Genomic DNA, 20,852 nt, shown 5'->3' with positions numbered 1-20,852 from the left:
ACAAATGTCCTCGGGCTCAAAGGACAGCTCATCAGAGGATGACCTCTTTGGTGTGGGTCCATGGCACTTAATCTCTGGTATAATAATGGTGGGATTTGCTATCATGTGATCAACAGGTGACATCTTTATTTATCTTCTGAATTTTTCTAGCAGATTCTTCATCTAGTAACAGAGAGGTTAGCATTGCGGATGGCTGCGTAGTCCTAAGAGCAATAATTTCAACACCTGAAATCCCAAACCCAATTAAGGCATGAAGATGGATGCTAGAGTATCTAGAGAGAATAAAAATGTATTAGTAATAGCCTGAAAGCATTATCTGCACCCCTTAGCCTTTTCTGTGGAGCAGGGTACAAAATTGCTATGAATTCAAGTGTACTTAAAAGGTTTGAAAAACTAGATTGCAACAGTATTGTGATCTGAGTAGACAGCAGAGGTTGTGGTTCCCTCCTTCCCATCTAACTCCAAAGTAAGAGGCAATAGTGATGTTCAGAATTTGTGGAAGCAATTAAGGAAAAAGCCCTGGTGTCATGAGGCCTGTCCAGGATTTCAGGACTGGTTTATGGGCCAGCTGGAGAGCATGGACAGACAGGGTGACTGGCAGCTGCTCAGCCAGAGCAGCGTGGAAAGGGGGAGCATCAAGGACGTTTGGCCTTTTGCAAAGTACACACCAGGGGACACTGAAACATTATACAGGTGCTGGGGAATCCATTATGTAGGTGCTGGGGAATGCCTGAAATATTATATAAGTGCTGGGGAATGTCTGCTGGCACCAGACTGGTTGCAGAAGATAAATAAAAAAGGGAACAATGTTACCAAAGACTCCCTGGAAATAAATCACTGAACTCTGATTAAGTCTCAGGGATCTCAAGCCAAAAGAGTGTGAAGAAAGAATGCAGATAGGCTACAGGAAATTGAATGTCTCCAAGAATGACCTGTATCATTTTTTCCATTTGTTAATGATACCTTTGATGTGATTTAGAGCTCAGCTAGTTGGACTATTTAGATCCATCCATTTGGATGCTGGTAGCAAGAGAGAAGAGTAGCTCACAGAGACAAGGTGTTTATGGCCCTGGCAAGGATTTTTGAAGCTGACTGTAATGTTTTTCAACTGCTTAATGTCCTCATTGGCTTTGAAAGGGTTCTGAACCAAATACTGGAGAAGCAAGCATAAAGCAGGTGAACTGTTTTACCTTGGCAGTGGTGAAAGACCACAAATTATTTGCGATAGCATTTACTCAGATGCTTAGGTTTGCCACTGTTTTAGAAGGATGAGAAATAACAAGATTCAAAGCCAAACTTAAAGTAATAGTACTACTTGGTAAGTAGGAGCATATTTCAGCATCAGTATTTAAATAGGGGATTGCTTCAGAGCAATAAGAGCGTGTTCTGACCTGTCAGGGAGGCAGTGACAATCAGTACTTACAGATAGAACCAGGAAAAGACAGGTACCTGTCCCATAGGCATGTGTGACCACAGGCTGAGATGAAGCTTCTGATGCTGCGTGACTTCTGCTAATTTATATTGTAAATAAAAAGTAACCATTGAAAGGCCTGTAGTGGTTTAACCCCAGCCAGCCAAAATACAGCCCTCTGTGAGTCACTGTGAAGAAAATTAACTGTACCTCAGCCAAAATCAGCACAGAATCTTATGCTTCCAGAGGGAAAATAGATGGTCTGTAAATGTTAATATCCAGAGTCCAGTCTAAGTATGGAATTCTGTTTGTAAATGTATTTTGTAAAGGGGAGGAATAAAAAATGTAGGAGCTGACAGAAAAACATAGTGCTGTATATACCACTGAGATTAGCTCAGATGGTCAGAGCATGATGCTAATAACACCAAGGTTGTGCATTTGATCCCTGTATGGGCCATTCACTTAAGAGTTGGGCTCGATGATCCTTGTGGGTCCTTTCCAACTCAGAACATTCTGTAATTCAGTGACTGTATTTTTTTTTCTTTGTTTCAAATAATTGTAGTGTAGAATAGCTTAATGGATGTTTTTCCTTCAGCCGGATGCAAGTCCAAGAGCAAAATGGAATCCACTGAAGTAGGATATGTATATATGTCTTACAGGTCACGTACTGCGGGGGGTATTTTAGTAAACCTGACCACAAGTCCCTAGACGCTACTTCTGATAGCAAAGAGTGTCTAATGCACACTGTTCTTGAGGGTAATTACCAGGAAATGCAGAGGGATCAATCATACTTGATGCACTGAGCAATTATATTTATTCCCTGAAAAGTCTTTAATGTTCATGGGATGCAAAGTGTGTGAATTTCATTTTAGTACGGAAATATTGTTAGGAAAACAGCAGCATTAATGAAGCAGAGAGGCACAGTGTAAGACCATGAAGCTGCTCAGACATTAGGGAGATGATCCCCATAAAATAATCCCATTTTAGATACATGAACTAAGAAAGAAGTGGGAATTTGCAAGCTGGCTTGGGGTCTTTGAGAAGAACCATCCCTTATGTGCAGACCAAAACCGTACAGGAGCAGATGTTGTGCTTGTCAGTGAGGACTCTTGAGATGGGAAACAGTGAAGAAAGTGGACCCAGATCCAGACAAGAAGGTGGGATGAGATGAAGAAGGCTGTGCCTGATTTAAGAGTGATAAATACCAGGCTCTTTGAGATAAGAGAGAACCATGCTTTGTGCTCTGCTGCAGGGTTTTGGATATGCCGGTGGGCACTTGGAGCTCTTTGCAGGCTTAGCTCCTGGAAGTGGTCCACGGTGTTGGCAGAGCTGGGTCGCCTGCTTTGCAGCCAGCTCAGTCACCAACTGTCAGGTCACTGGAGGTTTCTGTTCCTCTAAAGCATCTTTCTTGGAGCCAGCACAATGCATGGCTGTGTCTTTACCACTTGCTTCATTAGCTCTTTGATTAAACTACCTGTGATAATAAGACTGGGAAAGGAGATCTGTGTTTTCCTTAGTAAAGTGGTAACTGGGAGTGAGACAGAGCATCTGGTGGATGGTTGTGTGGTGCAGCTGGGATCCTCTCAGATGGACTCCTGCTACCCTCCCCTGACTTCTGCAGCTGTCCATGATGTGCTGCTGATGCTCCCACCAAACGCTGGAGGGCAGAGGATGAGTTCTGCTCTACCAAAAAGCAAGGCCGTTAGCGAACTTCCTACAACCACGGTTATCTTAGGAAAGAAAGGGCCACCAGCTCTGGTTTGGACAGCTGGGATTTTCTGGCCTGTCCAGATTCTGGGCAGTGATGCAAAAGCCTGTGCTGGCCTCCGTGGGCGTTCAGATTCAAAAGAAACCTCGGAGCACAAATCAAAGCTGATAATTGTTTCGGGTTTGTTTGACCAATGTGATCAGAAAGGTGGTGCTGCCTGGAGCTGGGAGGGAGGCCGGAGCTGGTGGTGGGCAGTGGGGGTTTGCCACCGCCTTCCCGCGGTGCTGCAGGAACCACGCTGCCACCTGCCATGGAATGGGCAGGAGGAGCCAGCGCCTGGAGCTGCCTGTTTGAAATCCCAGAATAAGAGATGTGATGCAGACACCAAGTTTTGTTAAGCTGAGAGAAGGCTTTATCAGATGGTGGGTCTTTTATGAATCACCTCTGTCTGGAGGGCTGCAGCTCATCAGGGCTGCTGGCATTTTGAATAGTGATATTTTACCAATGCGTTTTCTCCTTTTCTTTCATTTTTGCTCTTTGAAGTGTCTTCCCGAGATTTGTGATGGGGCATCCCTAAACTTCCTCTACCCACTCAGCCAGGCCAGACTTGGGGGGGAGGGGGGGTGGTTTGTGTAGACCCTCCTGATGCAAAAGGATGAGAAAAGTCACAACCCCCATGGCAAGAGCTCACTGCAGTATGCCTGCAAAACATGCAGGCGCTAGGACATTAGGCAGGCACAGAGCCCCTGTGCATACTGTTAAAGGAAGAGTCATGCCTGGGGGAGGTATATAAACCAGATCACACACACCATGTAAAGTCCGAGCCTGCATTTGCTCTGCACCCTGTCAGTCCATTAACATGATTCTACTTGTACCCAAAATGGGAAAGCAGCTTAAAAAAGGCATTTGGAAAATAAAGCAGGCAAATAATCAGGCTACAGAGAAGATGCATCTGGTTTTTTTTAAGGTGTATTCACAAGTTAATTTAGGTAGGAAATTATTCTGACAGGTAGAGAGTAAAGTTTACTCCCGTAGGCTATTTGCGCTTTATTTAGGGCTTAAATGAAAGACAGAAAATTCTTCAACGTGGAAGACAAGCCTGTGGAGGTGAAATGTGGCTAATCCACTGCCACCTTCCCCCCGGTGTTCTCGGTTCCTGCCTGAGAGCGGTGCAAGGGGCTGGCAGCCCCCGTTTATCCCAGCCCGTGGCGTGCTCAGGGACTGGGGTCAGAAAGCTGATTTCTCCACTACCTCTCTCCACATGTAAATGGACTCTTTTAAGCTTGCCTGTGTATGCTTCAGGGTGCCAGGCTCCCAAGGAGGATAAAACACCCCTTGGAGACACACATGGTTGTTTTCAAAACTGTGCTGTCAGTGGGGTTATAAGCAGCCTGAACTGGGACAGCACCGGACCACTGGCAGCTGCCAGAGGGCTTTTTAAACCCCTCGAATGAGCAGTTTTCTGTTTTTCCTATGGCTGAAACACGGATACAAGCTATGCACCTTGCACTTACATTTTAATGTAGAAATGTTATTGCGGAGCCTGAGGTAATTACCTGGTTGTTCCTTTTACTGCATGTAATTACAACAAAATTCTATGGGGATAGTTTATAGCAACTCGGTGTGAAAATAAGGTACTTGAAAGCAATGGTTGGGTTAGATGGTGTTTACGCTTCTTTCGCTGTGAACAGGCTTTGAAAAGAAACGTACCCACATCTACCATATGCTAATTATCTTGTCCTAAGACATTTTCATGGTGAACATGCAGGGCTTGGTCCCAACATGTTAGGAGGCAGCTCTGCTCCCCTGAAGTCTGATGGGCACCCACCTGAGAGGAGCTGAAAGCTGACCTCCCATCCATGAACTAGGAGGCACATCCTCCTTCCTCATCGTGCTATATGTCTGGGGCCACATCAGTTCCTGCATTTTAGTCTGGCACATACCAGGTAGAATTTATCCTCAGGGGTTTTCCTGAAGCCAAATTTGCACAGTGTTTTGAGCAAGAACAACACTGCATCGTCTATTGCAAATACTTAATACGTGATAACTGAAGACTTTTCCCTACCACACTGGGCCACGTCCTTTTTTTCTGCCTCTCTGTATGGACACATTGGATTGCACTCCTTAGCTGTGTTTATATTGTGTGGCTATGCATGGAGAATCTGGCTGCCTTTCTCTCAGATTTATTTTTTGGTCCAGATCCCCTCATCCCATGTTTGGGGGGAAGGCACAAGGGGTTTTCTGTCTGCTGAAATAGCATCGATACCATGGGTATGTACTCTGTGTGTATTCATACACACAGCTTCACTGCAGGATGAGTTCAGGTGCCATATGTGGTGCTTAGCTGCCATTTCAGTGGCTAGGCTTTCTTGCTTCTTAGCTCTGTGCTCTATCTACTCAACCAGACATAAAGGGTTTAGTGGGATTGTTAGCAGAGGTAATGGAGAGAGTCCCGTTGATTAGAACAGGACCTGAATCAAACCCTTCATTTTTCCTGCCTGTCACATGGGACACATTTATTATTCTTGCCTTTCTTTTTTTTTCTTTCATCAGAATTCACTGCGGACATTTTTTCCATCATTATCTAAGAGTTTGTGGAAGGAAAAGTTGCATTTTAAAAAGTGCCTGCCTTGCTGCAATTTATTCAGCTCACTGTTTCCTGATTCTAGCTGTGCCCTCTTGCTCTAGCAGGGTTATAGAGGTTGAGTTTCCCCAGCGCTAAGTAGTGAGAAAATCTCAAGGTGATCAGGAACCGTGCATGTAATATTCTTAATTGTTCTGTGCATCATTAAAATGTTCACGCATTTCATGTACTTCGGGCTGAAAATTGCCCATTCAGCTTTAACAGGTAATTACAGGAGTGACCAGGCATTCACATGGCACCCGTGTGCTTATTTGAGATGACAGATGGATGTGCCTGCACCCGATCCATTATTTTGTATTTCCTTTCTGGAAGGCTGTGTTATCACTGTGCAAATAAACTGGGATCCTGCCTTGGGCCTGGCTGCTGTCAGAGGAAAAAGGAGGGGAGCAAAGCGCACCCCGTGTGCCCCTGGGCAGCTATGTGGAGTGGGCACTGGAGGCTGAGGAACCACCAGAGGCTGGCTTTGCTGTGGAAGGGCTGCTCACTGCTTGGAAACAGGAGCAGAGGGGACAGGCTTTGTGCTGTTCCTCTGGCAGGTGCAGTACAGAAAGTGCAGCCCCAGGGGACGCAGAACAAAGGTGGCTGCAAGCCCTCTGCGCTGCGTGGCTCTTGTCTCTCGCACGGGCCGCCGAGGCTCCTGACACGCATTCCGTCAGCCACAGGCTGCTCTGGTTGAAAGTAGGGCTCCCTGAGGTTCCCAGCTTTCCTGGCTGCAGATTTGGAGCTAGCATTAGGAGCTTCACTCTTACCATCACCTCCTGCCCTCCTCATCAGGGCGCAGTCACCACAGGTAGTGTCATTTTGGCGTGAGGGTGGCGAGGTGAGTGCTAACACTGGAAATTCATTGCTGACTGCTCTGGGAAATGCATTACCTGTATTTTTGTATTAACGTAGATTTTGCAGCCCATTTAACAATTTTTTTTAAGTGTCTTCATTTTAAAGAGGTCTATGCCTTTTCTCTAAAAGGTATTTTATTATAATGGAACAAAATCTTGGTCAGCTGGAACAGATATATTCAAATCACTGTGTCTAAGGAAATAACCATCTCTCCTGAGAGAGGAAGAAGATGTGGTTGGTTCCTCTACCTCTTCAGTATCAGATGAGCTGAAATCTTGTCCGCAAGGTCTTAGGTGTGACCAAATCCTCCAAATTTGCAGGAGTCAAAAACTTTTAGAGATCATGCAGAAATATATACTGGCCCCATTCGTGAGCAGACATCACACACCCAGATGACATGAAGATGTTTTAATTATGTTACCAAAAGATGCCCCGTGATTTCAGTGGGAATTTGTACAAGTAAAGATTTGAGTTGTGCCCAGTGTGGACCCCAGCCATCCACTGGCTTGCAGAAAAGCTGCAGTCATAGGCACATAGTTCTGGAAGTATCTTCAACTGATCATCTCATCCATCCTGCTCAAGTCTGATGGGAACAGCTATAGTTAGACTGTCCCTCACTCAGACCTTGCATGGACCAGTCTCGGAAGCCACCTCTGAGCACACTGGCTTCATTTCACTGCAGCCTGTTCCAGCCCACAGTAATTATTAGAAGTTGGGGGAACAGAATCTCCTAATACCTAACTTAAATCTCCTTTGCTGTAAATTATGTCAATTATTTCTTGTCTCAGGAATAATGGATGTGGAGAACAATTGATTATCCTTCTTTTTATAGCAGCCTTTTTTACATTCCTTTTCATATCAGATGAGTAGTCTCCTTCCAGTCTTCTCCAAAGTAAAAAATTTCCATTCCCCTAAGCTCACCACAGAACTGTGTTTTCTAGATCTTGTCATCCTTGCAGTTCCCCCTTGGACTCTGCAAAGGTGGCTGTCCCTTCTTAAATGCTCTGCTGGAGCATTTCTCTACATGAAACCAGAGTAGCATCAAACAGAGTGGGATAAGAATGTCTTATAAATGTGTGAAAATGTGAGGAAATAAATAGGCATTGGACTAGCCAAAATACTGATTTATTTTTTTTAAGCTCAGAATAAAACTGGAATTGAAGTTTCTAAATTTCTTCTGCATTACTCACTTTCTCTGCCAATTGTCCTGTTTTGACCTTTCCTGTCCCCAGGAGGTTTGTACTGGCAACTTCTATTGGATTATAACAATCTGGTCCTGGTTAATCAATGCACAAAGCTCTCGGTCTCTACTAGGCTATATGTCTGTGTTTTCTCCTCTAAATCATTCATGCTTTCTCTGTTTTGGTGTTCAGCCACTTCACTGCTAAAGCTTCTGAGAAAACTGCTTACCCTCTTCATCAAAGGGTAGTATCTTGCATGTTTCTGCATCTTGTGGGTCTGAGTTTCCTCTAAGTAATTGTTCTTACTCTTGCCTTGGATTTCAATTTTTAAAAGCTTTAACCCGATATTTAGTCAGCATTGGCAGCAACCGACCATTCATGGGGTTTTATGTCCTGAGGGTAAATAGCTCGTTCCCTTCATTGTTCATTAAAAACAAATACAGTTTGCACCCTTTATCTCTCCCCTTAAAAAAAAAAACAACAAACTTTACTATATTGCCCACCAGCGAATATTTCATTATTTATTGTTAAACTGCTGTTTCATACTTGGCATAAAAGATGTAAAATAGGATGGGAGGAATAGTTATTAGTGGTGAAGGGGAGAAGCAGACCCAAGCTATCAGCAGTTGTGGCAATGCCATTTGTCGCTTGGTGTCATTAGCCATGATAGCAAACCCTCTCAGCTGGCATGGTGAACCCTCACACCACAGAGCACTTGAAATCGCTCCTCTGTGGCACTGCACCACGGAGAGACACCATTTCCTAACTCATTTCTATTGTTTTGAAATGAGATCCACGGTCTGCAGACGCGACCTCTCAAAAGGAGCTCCGTGCTTGATCATCCTCGTCGTATTTAACTGGGGTTTACAGTGTCCACTTGAGTCTACTGACACAGTGGGTGAGAAAATAGAGAATTAATCTTCTATCACATTCCCTTCTGTAGAGAAATTTCCTAATTAAACATAGCAGAAAATTACTTTAAAAGTAGCAGGAGGAGGGGGGCGGGGAAAAATCCTTCCTCTATGTGAGCATGGGCAAAATTAATTGAAAAACTGTAATTTATTCATGTAAAGCTTCTAACTGCACCTCATGTCCACAGTGATTTTGGTAACGTGGAACCAGCTTTGCCCCTAACAAGGACTTGTGTTAGGAAAATAGAAGAATGTACTATAATTACTGTTTTGCTTCTGGTCGGTTTGCTTCGGCTTTTCTGTTCATATTTATCTGTGTTTCCAAATTTGAGAAAAATCCCTTGATAATTACCTCTTCTCTGAGATCTTCTCACTGTGGCAGTTGTCACACACACTGAGAATTTTCCATTTTAATATTCCGGTCTATTAGCTGCTAAGAGCACAGATAAGATAACGAGAAATGAAAGTCCCTTTTTTAAGCATTTTTGTTTAAAAATGACAACTTTAAATGTATTGCTCTGTTTAGAAAGAAAAATCTGAGTGGATGGCATGATGGGTAATGATATGTAAATGACCATTCATGCATGAAAATCAGGGCCACAGTTGAATGTATTAAGCAATGACTGATATAATCATTATTTTGGATTTTGCATCTGAAGAAGGAGGATTGCAGATATCAAGTGAATTGCATATTTAAAGAAAACATTAATGTGCATGTAGAATAAAGAATATTTATGACATTTTTGCATCAAGTATTCTAGTGTTATGCTGTTTGGACTTAAATAAGGTCAATATGCTGGGTTGATGCTTTTTATGCTATGTCTGGCTCTCGCTTTGGCAGATCCTCCCTTTCCCTGTTCGTACAGGATGCCATCAGAGTGCCAAGTTTGTAAAGTCAACCCTTGTCAGCTCCCTATAATGCATTTATCTACAGAAAGCTGCCTCTTGCTCACATGGGGGAGAGCTCAGGGAAAGCCAGTTGCTCACATTTTTTAAAAAGACCTAAAAATTCACCATGGCTGTGATGCCTTTGTCACTCTTGGGTTTACAGGCGCTTGCCACGTCAGTGGGATGGTGGGGGAAAGTTCATGCTGCAGGTCTGCCGGAGCTCTGGGGTTATTGCCCGGGAGGGGACAGTATAACTCACTCCCTTGCTTCCCAGCCAGGGCTCTGCAGCTGCTCCGCTTTCAAAGTGCTGCTTTCATGAGGAGACTGAAATAAGGAGAGGACGACTTGAGAGGGGGATGTTTTCCTGTCTCATCTCATTTTGTGCTAGGAACTTTAAAGGAAAAAGAAAATTCCATTTTGGAAAACAAGAAAAATAAGCTCCTTTTATGCAATATCTGCATTAACGGATTCCTTCTATCAAAGGCAGAAAATAGCTGTGGCACTAAATAAAATTAATGCATCTCGAGTTTGGAGAACATTATGCTGAATGTCCATGATACATTCTCTGTCCCCTTCGGCAGTAGCATATGATCAATTTTGCTACTCTGTCCTTACCTAATTATTGCTGTCGCTAATGAAGGGAAGTAGAGAAAAACATGTCTTAGTAGGTTAATAAGCCATCCAGAAAATTATATTAGCATGATCAATCCTTAATGATTATGGTTTCTCATAATATTAGATCACCTGAAAGGTGTTTTCTGTAGGAAATGTGAGGGGCAGTATGTATCATTTCACAGCCATTCTTCCAGGTGTGCTCAGTTGGTGTTCGGAGAGAAATTCAGACTGACTTTGGCTGAGGAGTTTTGACTGCTCTCACAAATACTGATTTACTTGGTGGAACTGCTTTATTTTATCATGCAAGGATCTGGACAGCAAGTACAGGGGGTTTTCTGCCTTCCCTCCATCCACAAATATTTGTGGGCAGGTGGTGTGCATGTTCTTTGTTTCTTTTCATAAGTTTTGGTGAATAAGCTGTCAGGCTCAGATCCATCTGACCACCTTCCAGCTGGCATTTCCCCCCTTTCTCTCTCCATGATGATACACCTTCATTTGCAATCTTGTATCTGGTTCAGCATCTGTCAGGATTTTTTTCATTTCTTTGGGGTTTTTGTCATTGTTGCTTCTCTAAGTATCGTGTAGCCACTACTGCAGCATACTCAGGACATGTTTGTTTTGAGGAAAGCATTGCTCTTAGAGCATGTCCAAGAAATTAAAGCAAATAGCAGAGGGTAACGATCCTCAGACATCAGACTCATCAGGCTCCTTTTTTTTATTTTATTTATTTAAAGATTTTCCCCAAATTAAACTGAATCACAGTCCTCCCTTTTAATTTGTTAATTACACTTCTGCAATGGTAATGCAATCAGTGAATATAGCTAAAGTGTTTGTGTGTGGGAATCAGTATTAATGAGAAAGAGCATATTTGCAAAGTGTGGTGTGTATCAGCTGTTTGCCTTGTGCCTGTCTGCTGGGGTAAGGCTGCTCTCAACTGGACCCAACTCAGCGATGCAAGGAGGCCCAGCTGCAGGAGGAGAAAGGCAAGAGTCCCTCCAGGTCATTTGTTCCCTGTAGTCCCTTTTGCACTTTGCATACTCAGGGAAGGTGGGGGCAGGGTGCACTGCCATTTGGGGCAGGGGAGTGCCCCCATTTTGGGCAGCAGAGCTCTTGCAGAGCTGAAGCTCAGCAGCTGTGGCCCCCTGGCCAAAGCAACAAGGCAGGGCCTTTGCAGCCTGCCTGCCCCGAGTGACTTCACAGGTGACAAAACTCCGAGCAAGCTCATAAAGGTTAATCATGACTAAGTGAGAATGAAATCTGGCATTTTCCTGCTGGGCTTCCAAATCTCTGTATATGCAGTGTATTGAAGCTAAGTGAGATTAAATGTTTAAACCTTTTGTGCCATATGGCTCTCCCTATATCATAAACACGTCTGTAAAATTATACTCAGAAGGGCAACATTGTTCTGGTGTGAATGGAGTCCAATCCACGCTTTCCTGCTGCTTCAAACTCAAGGCTGAGTTCGAAGTGTCACACTCAGCCTGTTTGTCCTGTTGGTGGAGGTCTGGGAGGCTTTTTCTCCCAGTCATTTAAATTCTGGGTGACAGCACAAAATCAGATCCCCTGTTTATTCAGAGACCTGGTGCATGGAGGCGCCTTCTCCTAAATCCTGGCCACCCTTGCAGGAGTGGCTGTGCTACTCCTTCATGAACTGCCCCGCCTTTCTGCTTAGGTTATCAGCAGTGCTGCCAGTGTTTCTCATGGCTTTTGTGCTGTGGACACAACTATTCCACTGCATAAACCATAAGCCAAGGAGTGCTTTAAGCCAGTAATGGTGCCACTCATGCACTGCCTCAACCTGCCCACTAATATTGGGAAGAAAAGGGAAAAACATGGCTTGATTGGGTTTTTTTCCCATTTGTCCTGAAAGATTGTCTTACTACCAAATATTTTCATGCAATTAACTGATGCCATATGTTTTCATGTTTGTTGAAGAGTAGGGTTATGTAAAAGATAGGATCTATGTTGCATAAATATTGTATCTCCTCCAGCAAGCCTTGGAGACTTTGCAGCTGCCCTCGTCGTAGCTTCTGGCAAGTTCTTTAGGTGCCAGCACTCCTGTGCACCCCAAGCTGCAGCAGAGACCCAAGGACTACCTACCTACAGCCTCAGGAAGGCAGAAACACCTTCACATATGTCAGCAGGGATGTCTTTGCAATTATCTCTGAGATGCATTTTCCTCTTTGTCTTTAAAGGGAATTCTCACAGGGGAAGGAGCAGACTCAGGGATGAGCCCTGGTTGTAAAAGTTCAGAAGATCACATCAGTGGTAGCAATTGCAGATCCGGGACTGCTGCTGTAGAAATATGAAATTCTGGTGTAGGAGCTGTGAAAGGGAATTGGGGATCCACTGGGTTGGTGGAGGAAGAGGCAGCTGAGGAGCCATCTCTCACGGCGCAGTCATGAGGTTACGGCCTGGCTGAACATGGGTTTTGACTGTCAGTTTTGGCCCCCTTCTGAGACCCCACTACTAAAAATGAGTTTGGCACACATCTGATGCTTTGGAGCCTCAGGGCAGCCTCAGCTCTGTTATGTGTGTGTGTAACCTGCATTAACACCACAGAAATCAAGAGGAAGGAGTATTACATGGAAGAAAAGTGGAGAGGGAGAAGAAAGCTGTGCTCCTCTTGTTGAATCCAGTGAAAGGTAGACCCAAGTCATTTTTACAGGGGATCCACTTTACACACTGCTGATTATGTAAATGGGACATAAACTAAATTGGACTTTCACTTGCTCTGGCACTCCCTTCCATTGCCAGAGTGATTTACAGAAGCTTTAGTGTAAATTAAAACCAGGACCAGTGTCTGCTGTCCACATTAAAACCCATCATTTCCCAAGATAATTGTGGTGCAGCCGAGACTAGGAGCAGCTTCCTAAGATTGGTTAATACCCAGATTTGGGCTTCTTCAGTGGCTTAAATGGAGTGGCATATTATCTCCTCTATAGTCTGCCTAAAAGATAGATTTGATGTCTGCAAGCAAAGACATGAAATTGCTATAGGCTTCCATTCTTATAGCCTGCCACCTATTTGATTTATGTGATAAGTGATCTCAGATGACCCTCCAAGGCACTGAACCATTAGAGAGTTATGTTGCACAGCGATAAGAAATCTTCAGAGATACCTAAATCTTCTTTTACCACTGGGAGTTTCATCTGTTCTGGAATAAAGAACATTTTTATGTATGATGTTGCTATCTTGCTAGCCATACTAATATTCAAAAGGATACACAGGCTTAAATCAATAGCAAAGTGACAAAGATCACTACTTAAGATAAAACTGAAGTAGTCACCACGTGGATGCCAGACAGCTCTTTTAGGTTTTATCTTTGTTCCTTTCATTCTCTTTCTTGAAAGATGAGTAGCTGTAAGGGTTCACATTTAAGACTTCTGTTAATCTTTCCACCAGGTAGGAAGCTGGCAAAAGCACCCTTTCAGTGTGGAAAACCCTGGAAAGTCACATCACCCATTTGGGACTTGCTTATTGTAGGCTTTGTGAAACCATGGGTTTGAATCTTTTTTTCCACTGAATTTCTGTAAACTCACATGCAAGTTCCTCTCTGCCTGGAGTGAATGAAAGTGCTCAGAACCTCAGGTGGGATGTGAATTCTTGGCAGAGGTCAGGGAAAGCACAGATGGGTAATTTCTGTGGTTTATGTCCAACTGTAGCATCTCCTCCTACAGAGGAAGGCAGTGCTGCCTTGTATTCCTCTAACTGAACCTACCTCTAATGCAGGGTTTCTTGACGGAATTTGCAAGTGCCATGTTAGAGCACGTATAGAGTCCATACATTCCATCTATGGAATTCCATCCTGGCCTGATCCGCTTCTTTCTGGCACACAGGACCAGCCAGCCAGAAGCAGCTCACACTTGACTCTGCTTCAGGGTAACCTGTGATGGCCATTTTCTGACAAATAAGAAAAGCGTTAAGATATTGGGCACTTTCCTGGACTGCAGCTTCCTACCTACCTTGACACAGTGCTGAGGCATAATGATCAGTGTGGCCAGGCAAGTCAACCTGAGAGAGGAATCAGACACCATCTTTTATTATTTCTCCTTGATCCTGAAAAATCTTCCAGTCCTTGCAATTAGGGCTACAGTAATTTCCTTCCAGGCTCTTTAATAATGGCCTTGATTGGTGACCCGTGGCATTGCATGCTCCCAGCTGTGGCCATGTCCACTTGGTTGTTTTGTTTGTGCTTTTGTGCATATTAAAATACATAAAAGCAGGGACTGATGCCAAAAAAGCTTTGGCAGCATTGCAGGCATGTTTTTACAAAAAGATGTATCTATTTCTTGAAAATTCTCCTCCAAGGAAGTGAGATTTCTCTTTAAATTAATGCAAGGCAGAGATGAATAGTCCCCATGTGCTATTTGGCTTTTTACTCAAAGCTGTTTATGAGGGGAAGCTCTTGGCAAAATTAAATGAGCCTACTCTTCCTCACGCTGGCAAATACTGTCAGTGCTGGTCATCGTACACCTTCATAAATCTGCAGTGCTGGCAGCCCACAGACACCAGGCAAACATCAAATTTTGTAGGGGCACCACACAATGGTGCAGTAACCACAGCTGTTTCTTGTCATCATTCAGAAAGCTTACAATAGGGTTTTATTCAATGAGCCATTCCTTTTGTAACGCCATTAGAGATATTCGCTAGGAGAAGCTGGCCTCAACTAATCGTGTTCAATTTTTTATCAAATGCACTGTGGGAGCTGCAGGAATATGCATGAGACAGCGACAAGCAAGTGGTGTTTATTTAGGATAAATACACTTTGAGTAAGAATTGAATCCGTTCCCTCCTGGCCACGGTGGTACAAATGCTGACAAGTCCCCGCAGAGGTCATGGCCTGGCTTCAGACACGGGTGCTGCGAGAGACCTCCAGCTGCGCCTGCCGAAAGGAGAGAGCTGCAGGCAGACACATGCAGAGGAGCAGCGCTGCTCCTGTGAAACCATGCCCATCACCTCCACTTTTAGCCACAAAAAGTGAGGTTTAGAGGGTGGGAATGCTGCCCATCTCGCCAGGGCAGACCCTCGAGCCCCCACGTTGGGTGACAGCTGGAGAAGGGTTCCGAGGTTTCCAAGATGTTGAGCTGTGCACATGAGCCCACACCTCCCCTCACAGCAGCACCTCCCCATCTGCAGGGCTGCCAGAGCTGCTCCGGGTGGGACCTCGGTTTGGGAAAGTGCCGCTGGAAAAGCAGGGGTGGTGGTGGGAAAACGAAAGAAGTGACAAGAGAAAGAGAAGGAAGGCATGAAAGGAAGCAAGACAAGAGGTACAAAGTAAAGACAGAGCAGCAGTGCTTAGTAAGTGTGAAACAATTTTTGTGCTAGTTATTCCCCGAACTCAGGGCATTCCCAGGCGGTTTTCTTGCTCTGATGAGACTCTGTATCCAGGCAGAAGCACAGCCTTCACCCACAAGGTGTGGGTGAGCTCACCACGGGGCTGTGCACAAGGGTGAGCTGCTCCAGAAGTGCTGCTTTCCTTTCCAGCATTGGCTCAGCGTTGGACTGAAAAATCGTGAATCAGCCCTATGAAAGTAGCTTTTAAAAATTGTAAATGTGAGAGTTCCTGGTATTGTTATACTCACAAGCTTTTTCTCCACTGCTCTAAAGCTTAGACATACCTTTCAAAGCAAATGTATACGTGGAAGCCAAGATCCTGATACACTGAGATAATCCACTGGTTATGATTTTTAAGAAAAAAAAAATATAATCTGAGAGTCACAATATAAATACGAGAGCTGAAAAATACTGCAAATGGAGTCTGACTGGCATCAAAGCAGTGCCAGGCTCTATCTACATGGTCTTCAGCAATAAGATAAGAGCACATTTTATCAGCAATCTGAGCTGGCTGGGTGCATCTAGTTCATCCTCCAAAACCCTGCTAGGTATTTGCATCATGCCAAAGTCATCCCATTAACCTTTTCCAGCACTTGGCTGAGAATGGCCAAGGTATCCAAAGATGGGACCTGAGGCAGTATAAACCCTGAGAAAGGGGATCTGATTCCTCAGGCAGCCAGCCTGGGTTTGGCACACCCCGGTGCTGTTTAAGTCACCTGGCCATATAGCAGAGAGGAGGTTTCAAGGAATCACCTGTGGTGCTCTGGAGAAACCATCAAAGGCACATTGGTGTGAAGGAGAGTATTTCAGGTCTCCTTAAGAAGTTCTGTGTTGGCTCCTGAGCTGGGTGGAGACACTGTTTTCCCCTGCAATAAGGTATTTCCCCAGAGTGTTTATGGGTGTGGGAGAGGGCAAATTTGTATTTACTGAGATGGAGCCAGCCAGCAGGAGTAAAGCAGAGCAAGGCACGTCAGAGTTTGAATTTATTACCAATACTGTAGGCCATTTTCCTTTCATTTTGACTGTAATGCTGTTCTGAGCCTCTGCCAGGTTTCGAGGGCAGAGTCATTGGCGAGTTGACCCCCTGCTTCGCACCCTTCATTTTTCTCACTTTGCAGGTTTTCACTGAGCTAATGCTTTCAGGAAAAAAAGGCTTATTGATTAGAGTGAAGTTGCTTGCAGGATCTGGGCTTTTTTTGGTGCAGTTTGTGAGGTGTTGTTAGCCGCCTGATAGAGGTGCAGGTAGTGCTTGTTCTCACACATTTAGTAAATTCTGCTGGCTTCTCTGCCCTGCTTGCTTAGAGCTTTCTCACTTCATCCACTCACCTTCTCACCTGCCCAGAGCACTCCTGTTAGGACTGAAGCATGTGGCAAGATCACCTCAGCTGTTCTGAAGAGCATCCTCCTCCACTACATTTTAATTTGCACATTGTCTTTCATTCCACAGTACAAAAATGGCCATCAACTCTCATCTCCATGTGATTTTTGTTATTACCTAGATTTTTATAGCTGAAAACAAGCATGTATCCTGTTAGGATGAGCTAGAGCAAGCCTTTTTTGAAGTTTTTCTTTCAACAGTACCAAAGGTATCCCACCATGAGGAGTCTAGTCAGAATCAGGGGTTGTGATGAGCACGTGTCTGATCACATCGATCAAAGGAAGACTACATCAGAGTAGTCATAATTCATAATTCATTATAGTCATATTTTGTATAGTCAAGTGTGTGGTGATGTTTTATATTGTTTCTTTGTTCTGTTCTCTAGTGTAGTTGAAATATATTGAATAAGGGTTATTATAATAGTCCTACAAAGCTATGTGAAAACTTAGCTGAGGCTTTCTTGAGTTTGCCCTGTTACCTTCAGAGGCATGTTAGCAAAGAGAGATTCAGAGATCTGTGTCTGGCCAGTGTTGCCACCTGATTGTCTCTCACTCTCGTGGCTCATCAGCTGCTCTTTCCTCTCCCATTTCCTCTTCACAGTCTGGACTGTGGGGCAAGGTGCATGCCCTGTGTCCCCTGTGGCCCTTTGTGTATCAGATCAAGATGCTGTGCATATTCCTAACCATCCCACTGGAGCTGCTTTTCTGGAAATTGCAAGGAATTTATTTCCATCCTGGCTTTGCCACTCATCAAGCACCTTCTCAAGACACTGATAAAGGGTTATTCAGAAGCTCTAGCACAGAGATTTTGATGTACATGTTTTAAAACCTCTAAACCACCAATTCAACTCCTAATAGAGCATGAGTCTGGGAAGCTATGTGGGTAAAGTCCTAGCATGATTTTTTGGGGTTGCAGCACCTGCAGGAGACTTGAATCAAAGAGATTAAGTGTAAAGAGAAACTAGAGATGTTTACAGTGGAAGTGGGCAGTTTTGGGCTTTTAGTTTCTCCTGATGTTACAGGAAATAAGCACAGGGTCAGACCAATCTAGCAATGATACTTTCAATCTGGTTTTTTTCAGCTAGGGAAACAGAGTAAAATGCCTCAGAAATGGTTTCTTTCTTGCGGGAGCTGCAAACAATACAGATATTCTTGAAATCACAGTTATCTGATCTGAGTGCTGTGAGAATGCCAGAGATGGACCAAACGATTAAAACAGGAGCTGTTGTGGTTACCACAGTCCATTGACTCTGTAAATTGTGTGTAGTGCCTTCACAGCTGAGAATTTATATTGCTTAGGAGATTGACGTAGTCTCTGAAGTGACTTTCAGATAATGTTAGTGACCTCCTAAACCTTGTTAGCACATTTCTTTGGACTCTCAAAGTTGATAATCTTGCTAATACAAATAAGAATTTTGCAGCTTAACACTTCTCAGTTGTGTGAGTAGTAAGTGGTGGGCTTCAGTGATTAACCTCCCTGGAGCCCTACTATGTCCCTGCAGGGCCTTGCTGTTAAAACCTCAACAGTTGCCAATATGAGAACTACCTAACATGCATGAGGAGAAGAATCATTCTCCTTTGTAGAAGAGGAATCCAGAAGCTAGATTATTTTTGCTAACAATTTTTTTCAGTTGGGTTAGGAAAGAAGTGCAAATCAGCAAGTGCAGTGAGGGGAAAAAAGGAAAAAAGAGTCACCTTAGAAAATAAGTATCCACTAGTCCTCAAGCTAGAAAGCAGCAGGATATATTGGGAAAATAACTCGTTGTAAGATGTCTGATTTATCAAAGCACTTATCTGCACAGCATGGAGAAAACAAGCCCTGTGTGTGTCAGTTCTGGGTGTGGGTGCATATGCCAGTGGGTATGTTTGTGTAGGGAGAGAAAACACACCTTTAAGAAATGTAAAGAATAATATTATCTGTGTTACTGACAACAGAAGGAGCATAAACAGATGAACAGCTGTCTTTTTTAGTAAGGACTGCTGCACATTTGCACATTTAATGACAACATGCACATTGACTATGGAAAGCTGGTCACAGAGCTTCTTCAGAAAAATATGAAGGAGTGACCTATTTCAAGTAGATATTCAGAACTGCAATGTGCCGTAGTGTGGATGATCTTCTCTAAATCAGTTACTTCTCTTCAATGTGCTCAGTCTTTCAAAGGCCTTTTTTAATGGCTTAAGTAGCAGTTTCACTTATTCTGTGATGTAGAGCCGTGTGAGGTCCCCGGTCAAACGACACGTGCTGGACAGTTACGAATAGAAACATTACAGGGAGGAAGAAAGCAGGGCATATGTTTTAAATTAAAAGGAAATGCATGGGAAGCGATTTGCAGAATAACAAAATAAAGAAATTAAAGCTCCATTCCATAAAGTATACATTCTCACCCTCCTGAACTGGAGCAATTGTCATATTTCCGATAGGTGAGGAATGCTTGGCTGTTGTAAGAAGTCTTCTGCCCATAGGTCCCCTCGTCACTCATTACATGCCCTGCGTAGTATCTTAACCACTGGAAATCCCCTGCCACAGCTGGCTGTCAAAGTTATCTCCTCAATAAAAGAGATTTCTATATTTAAAATGTAAATGCAACATTGCAGGCATGGGTGCAGCTGCAGGGAGGTGGGGAGGGTCATGAGTGGCGTGGTGATGTGGGGCCAGAATCACACAGGCAGCACTTGGAGATGCTGCTGGTGTGAGGATGTGGTGCTTGGACACCTTGTCCCCCATTGTACATTGGCTTTTATAACATGTGAGCCTACAGAGTTTCTCAGTCATTTTAGGAGACAGAAAAACCACAGCTCAGACCCTCCCTGTAAAGCCTGACGATGCAGTAGAACAAAAATCCAGAGTGTGTTTTTCCTGGTTTCCCCTTCGGTTTTTGTTACATGAATTTTAAGGATATAAAGGTGAGCAAGTTAGTACAAATAGAGCAAAACTCTCTTTTTTTTTCCTTTTGGCATAATCAGATAATCAGAATGCTTTTCATAGGTGATTTTTTTTCAGTTTAATATAGTCTAAATTCAAGCATGACTGATAGGAAATTAATGCAGCATAGTCCATACCTAAAAATACCAACACTTCCTTCAACTATATTAAGGCTTAGGAAAAACGCATTTTAGATAAGTCATCTACCTTTGGTATTTCTGTGATTTCTGTCACTGTAGTATCTAAGTATATCACAATATTTTAATATACTTGTTTCCACATTCTCTCTTGGTAGGAAATTACATTATTCCTGTTATCACATAGTGGGAAGCATGGCAGAGACATAACTTGTCCAGGATAGGGAAACAAGTTTGTTGAAAAACAGGCATTGGAGTCACACTTGCTCTTCAAGGGGCAAAAGCCCTTTCTCCTTGAACAGCTTTGTGAAAGTCTGGGATTCTTGTCCTTTTTTGAGTAAATAATAAAAGCAGCTTATTCAAAGTCAGAACACTCTGACACAAAAGCCTCTGGTAACCACCTGGATGTACATCAGGCAGATAATTTGTCCAGTGGATGTCACTGGGGCTACCAACACACGTCAACGTGTGCACCAGCTTTGGTGGGTTGCACCCAGGTGTGCAGAACCCTGCACCCAGGTGTGCAGAAGCCTGCACCACGGTGCTGACTCCAAGTGCAAGAGAGATGACACTGCAGAGGCTGTTAGTGCAGATAACAACATCAGTCAGAGCAGATTGATGCTTAAAGTCTGCGTTGGTTTAATAACTCTGCAACTGGCAGAATGATATCACTCGGTACAGTGTCTTGCTGGAGAGTGGTGTCTTTCAAAAGATATCAAAGGGTGTTTATACACTTCAGTAGAAACATAGATAATGTTTCCTTTGGGTCTTTTAACAAACTCTCTTCTTGGTGCCTACCTTAGTGGTCTCTTTCCGTCTTTCAATACTCAGCCATCAGTATTTTTTCTCAGTCCTCTTACACCCATATTTTTATTTTCCC

At 43.7% G+C, this 20,852-nt stretch overlaps 1 protein-coding gene across 1 annotated transcript in view; it reads left to right on the top strand.

Moving 5' to 3' along the window:
- The window catches only part of TMEFF2 (transmembrane protein with EGF like and two follistatin like domains 2), a 125,554-nt gene that overhangs the window by 51,200 nt on the left and 53,502 nt on the right, over nucleotides 1-20,852 (top strand). The gene's annotated exons all lie outside the window — the stretch shown is intronic.

This window comes from Corvus hawaiiensis, chromosome 7 (assembly GCF_020740725.1).
Source record: "Corvus hawaiiensis isolate bCorHaw1 chromosome 7, bCorHaw1.pri.cur, whole genome shotgun sequence".
Lineage (NCBI taxonomy): Eukaryota > Metazoa > Chordata > Aves > Passeriformes > Corvidae > Corvus > Corvus hawaiiensis.
Note: the sequence above shows the minus strand (reverse complement) of the source record. Positions and strands in the feature narration are given on the sequence as shown.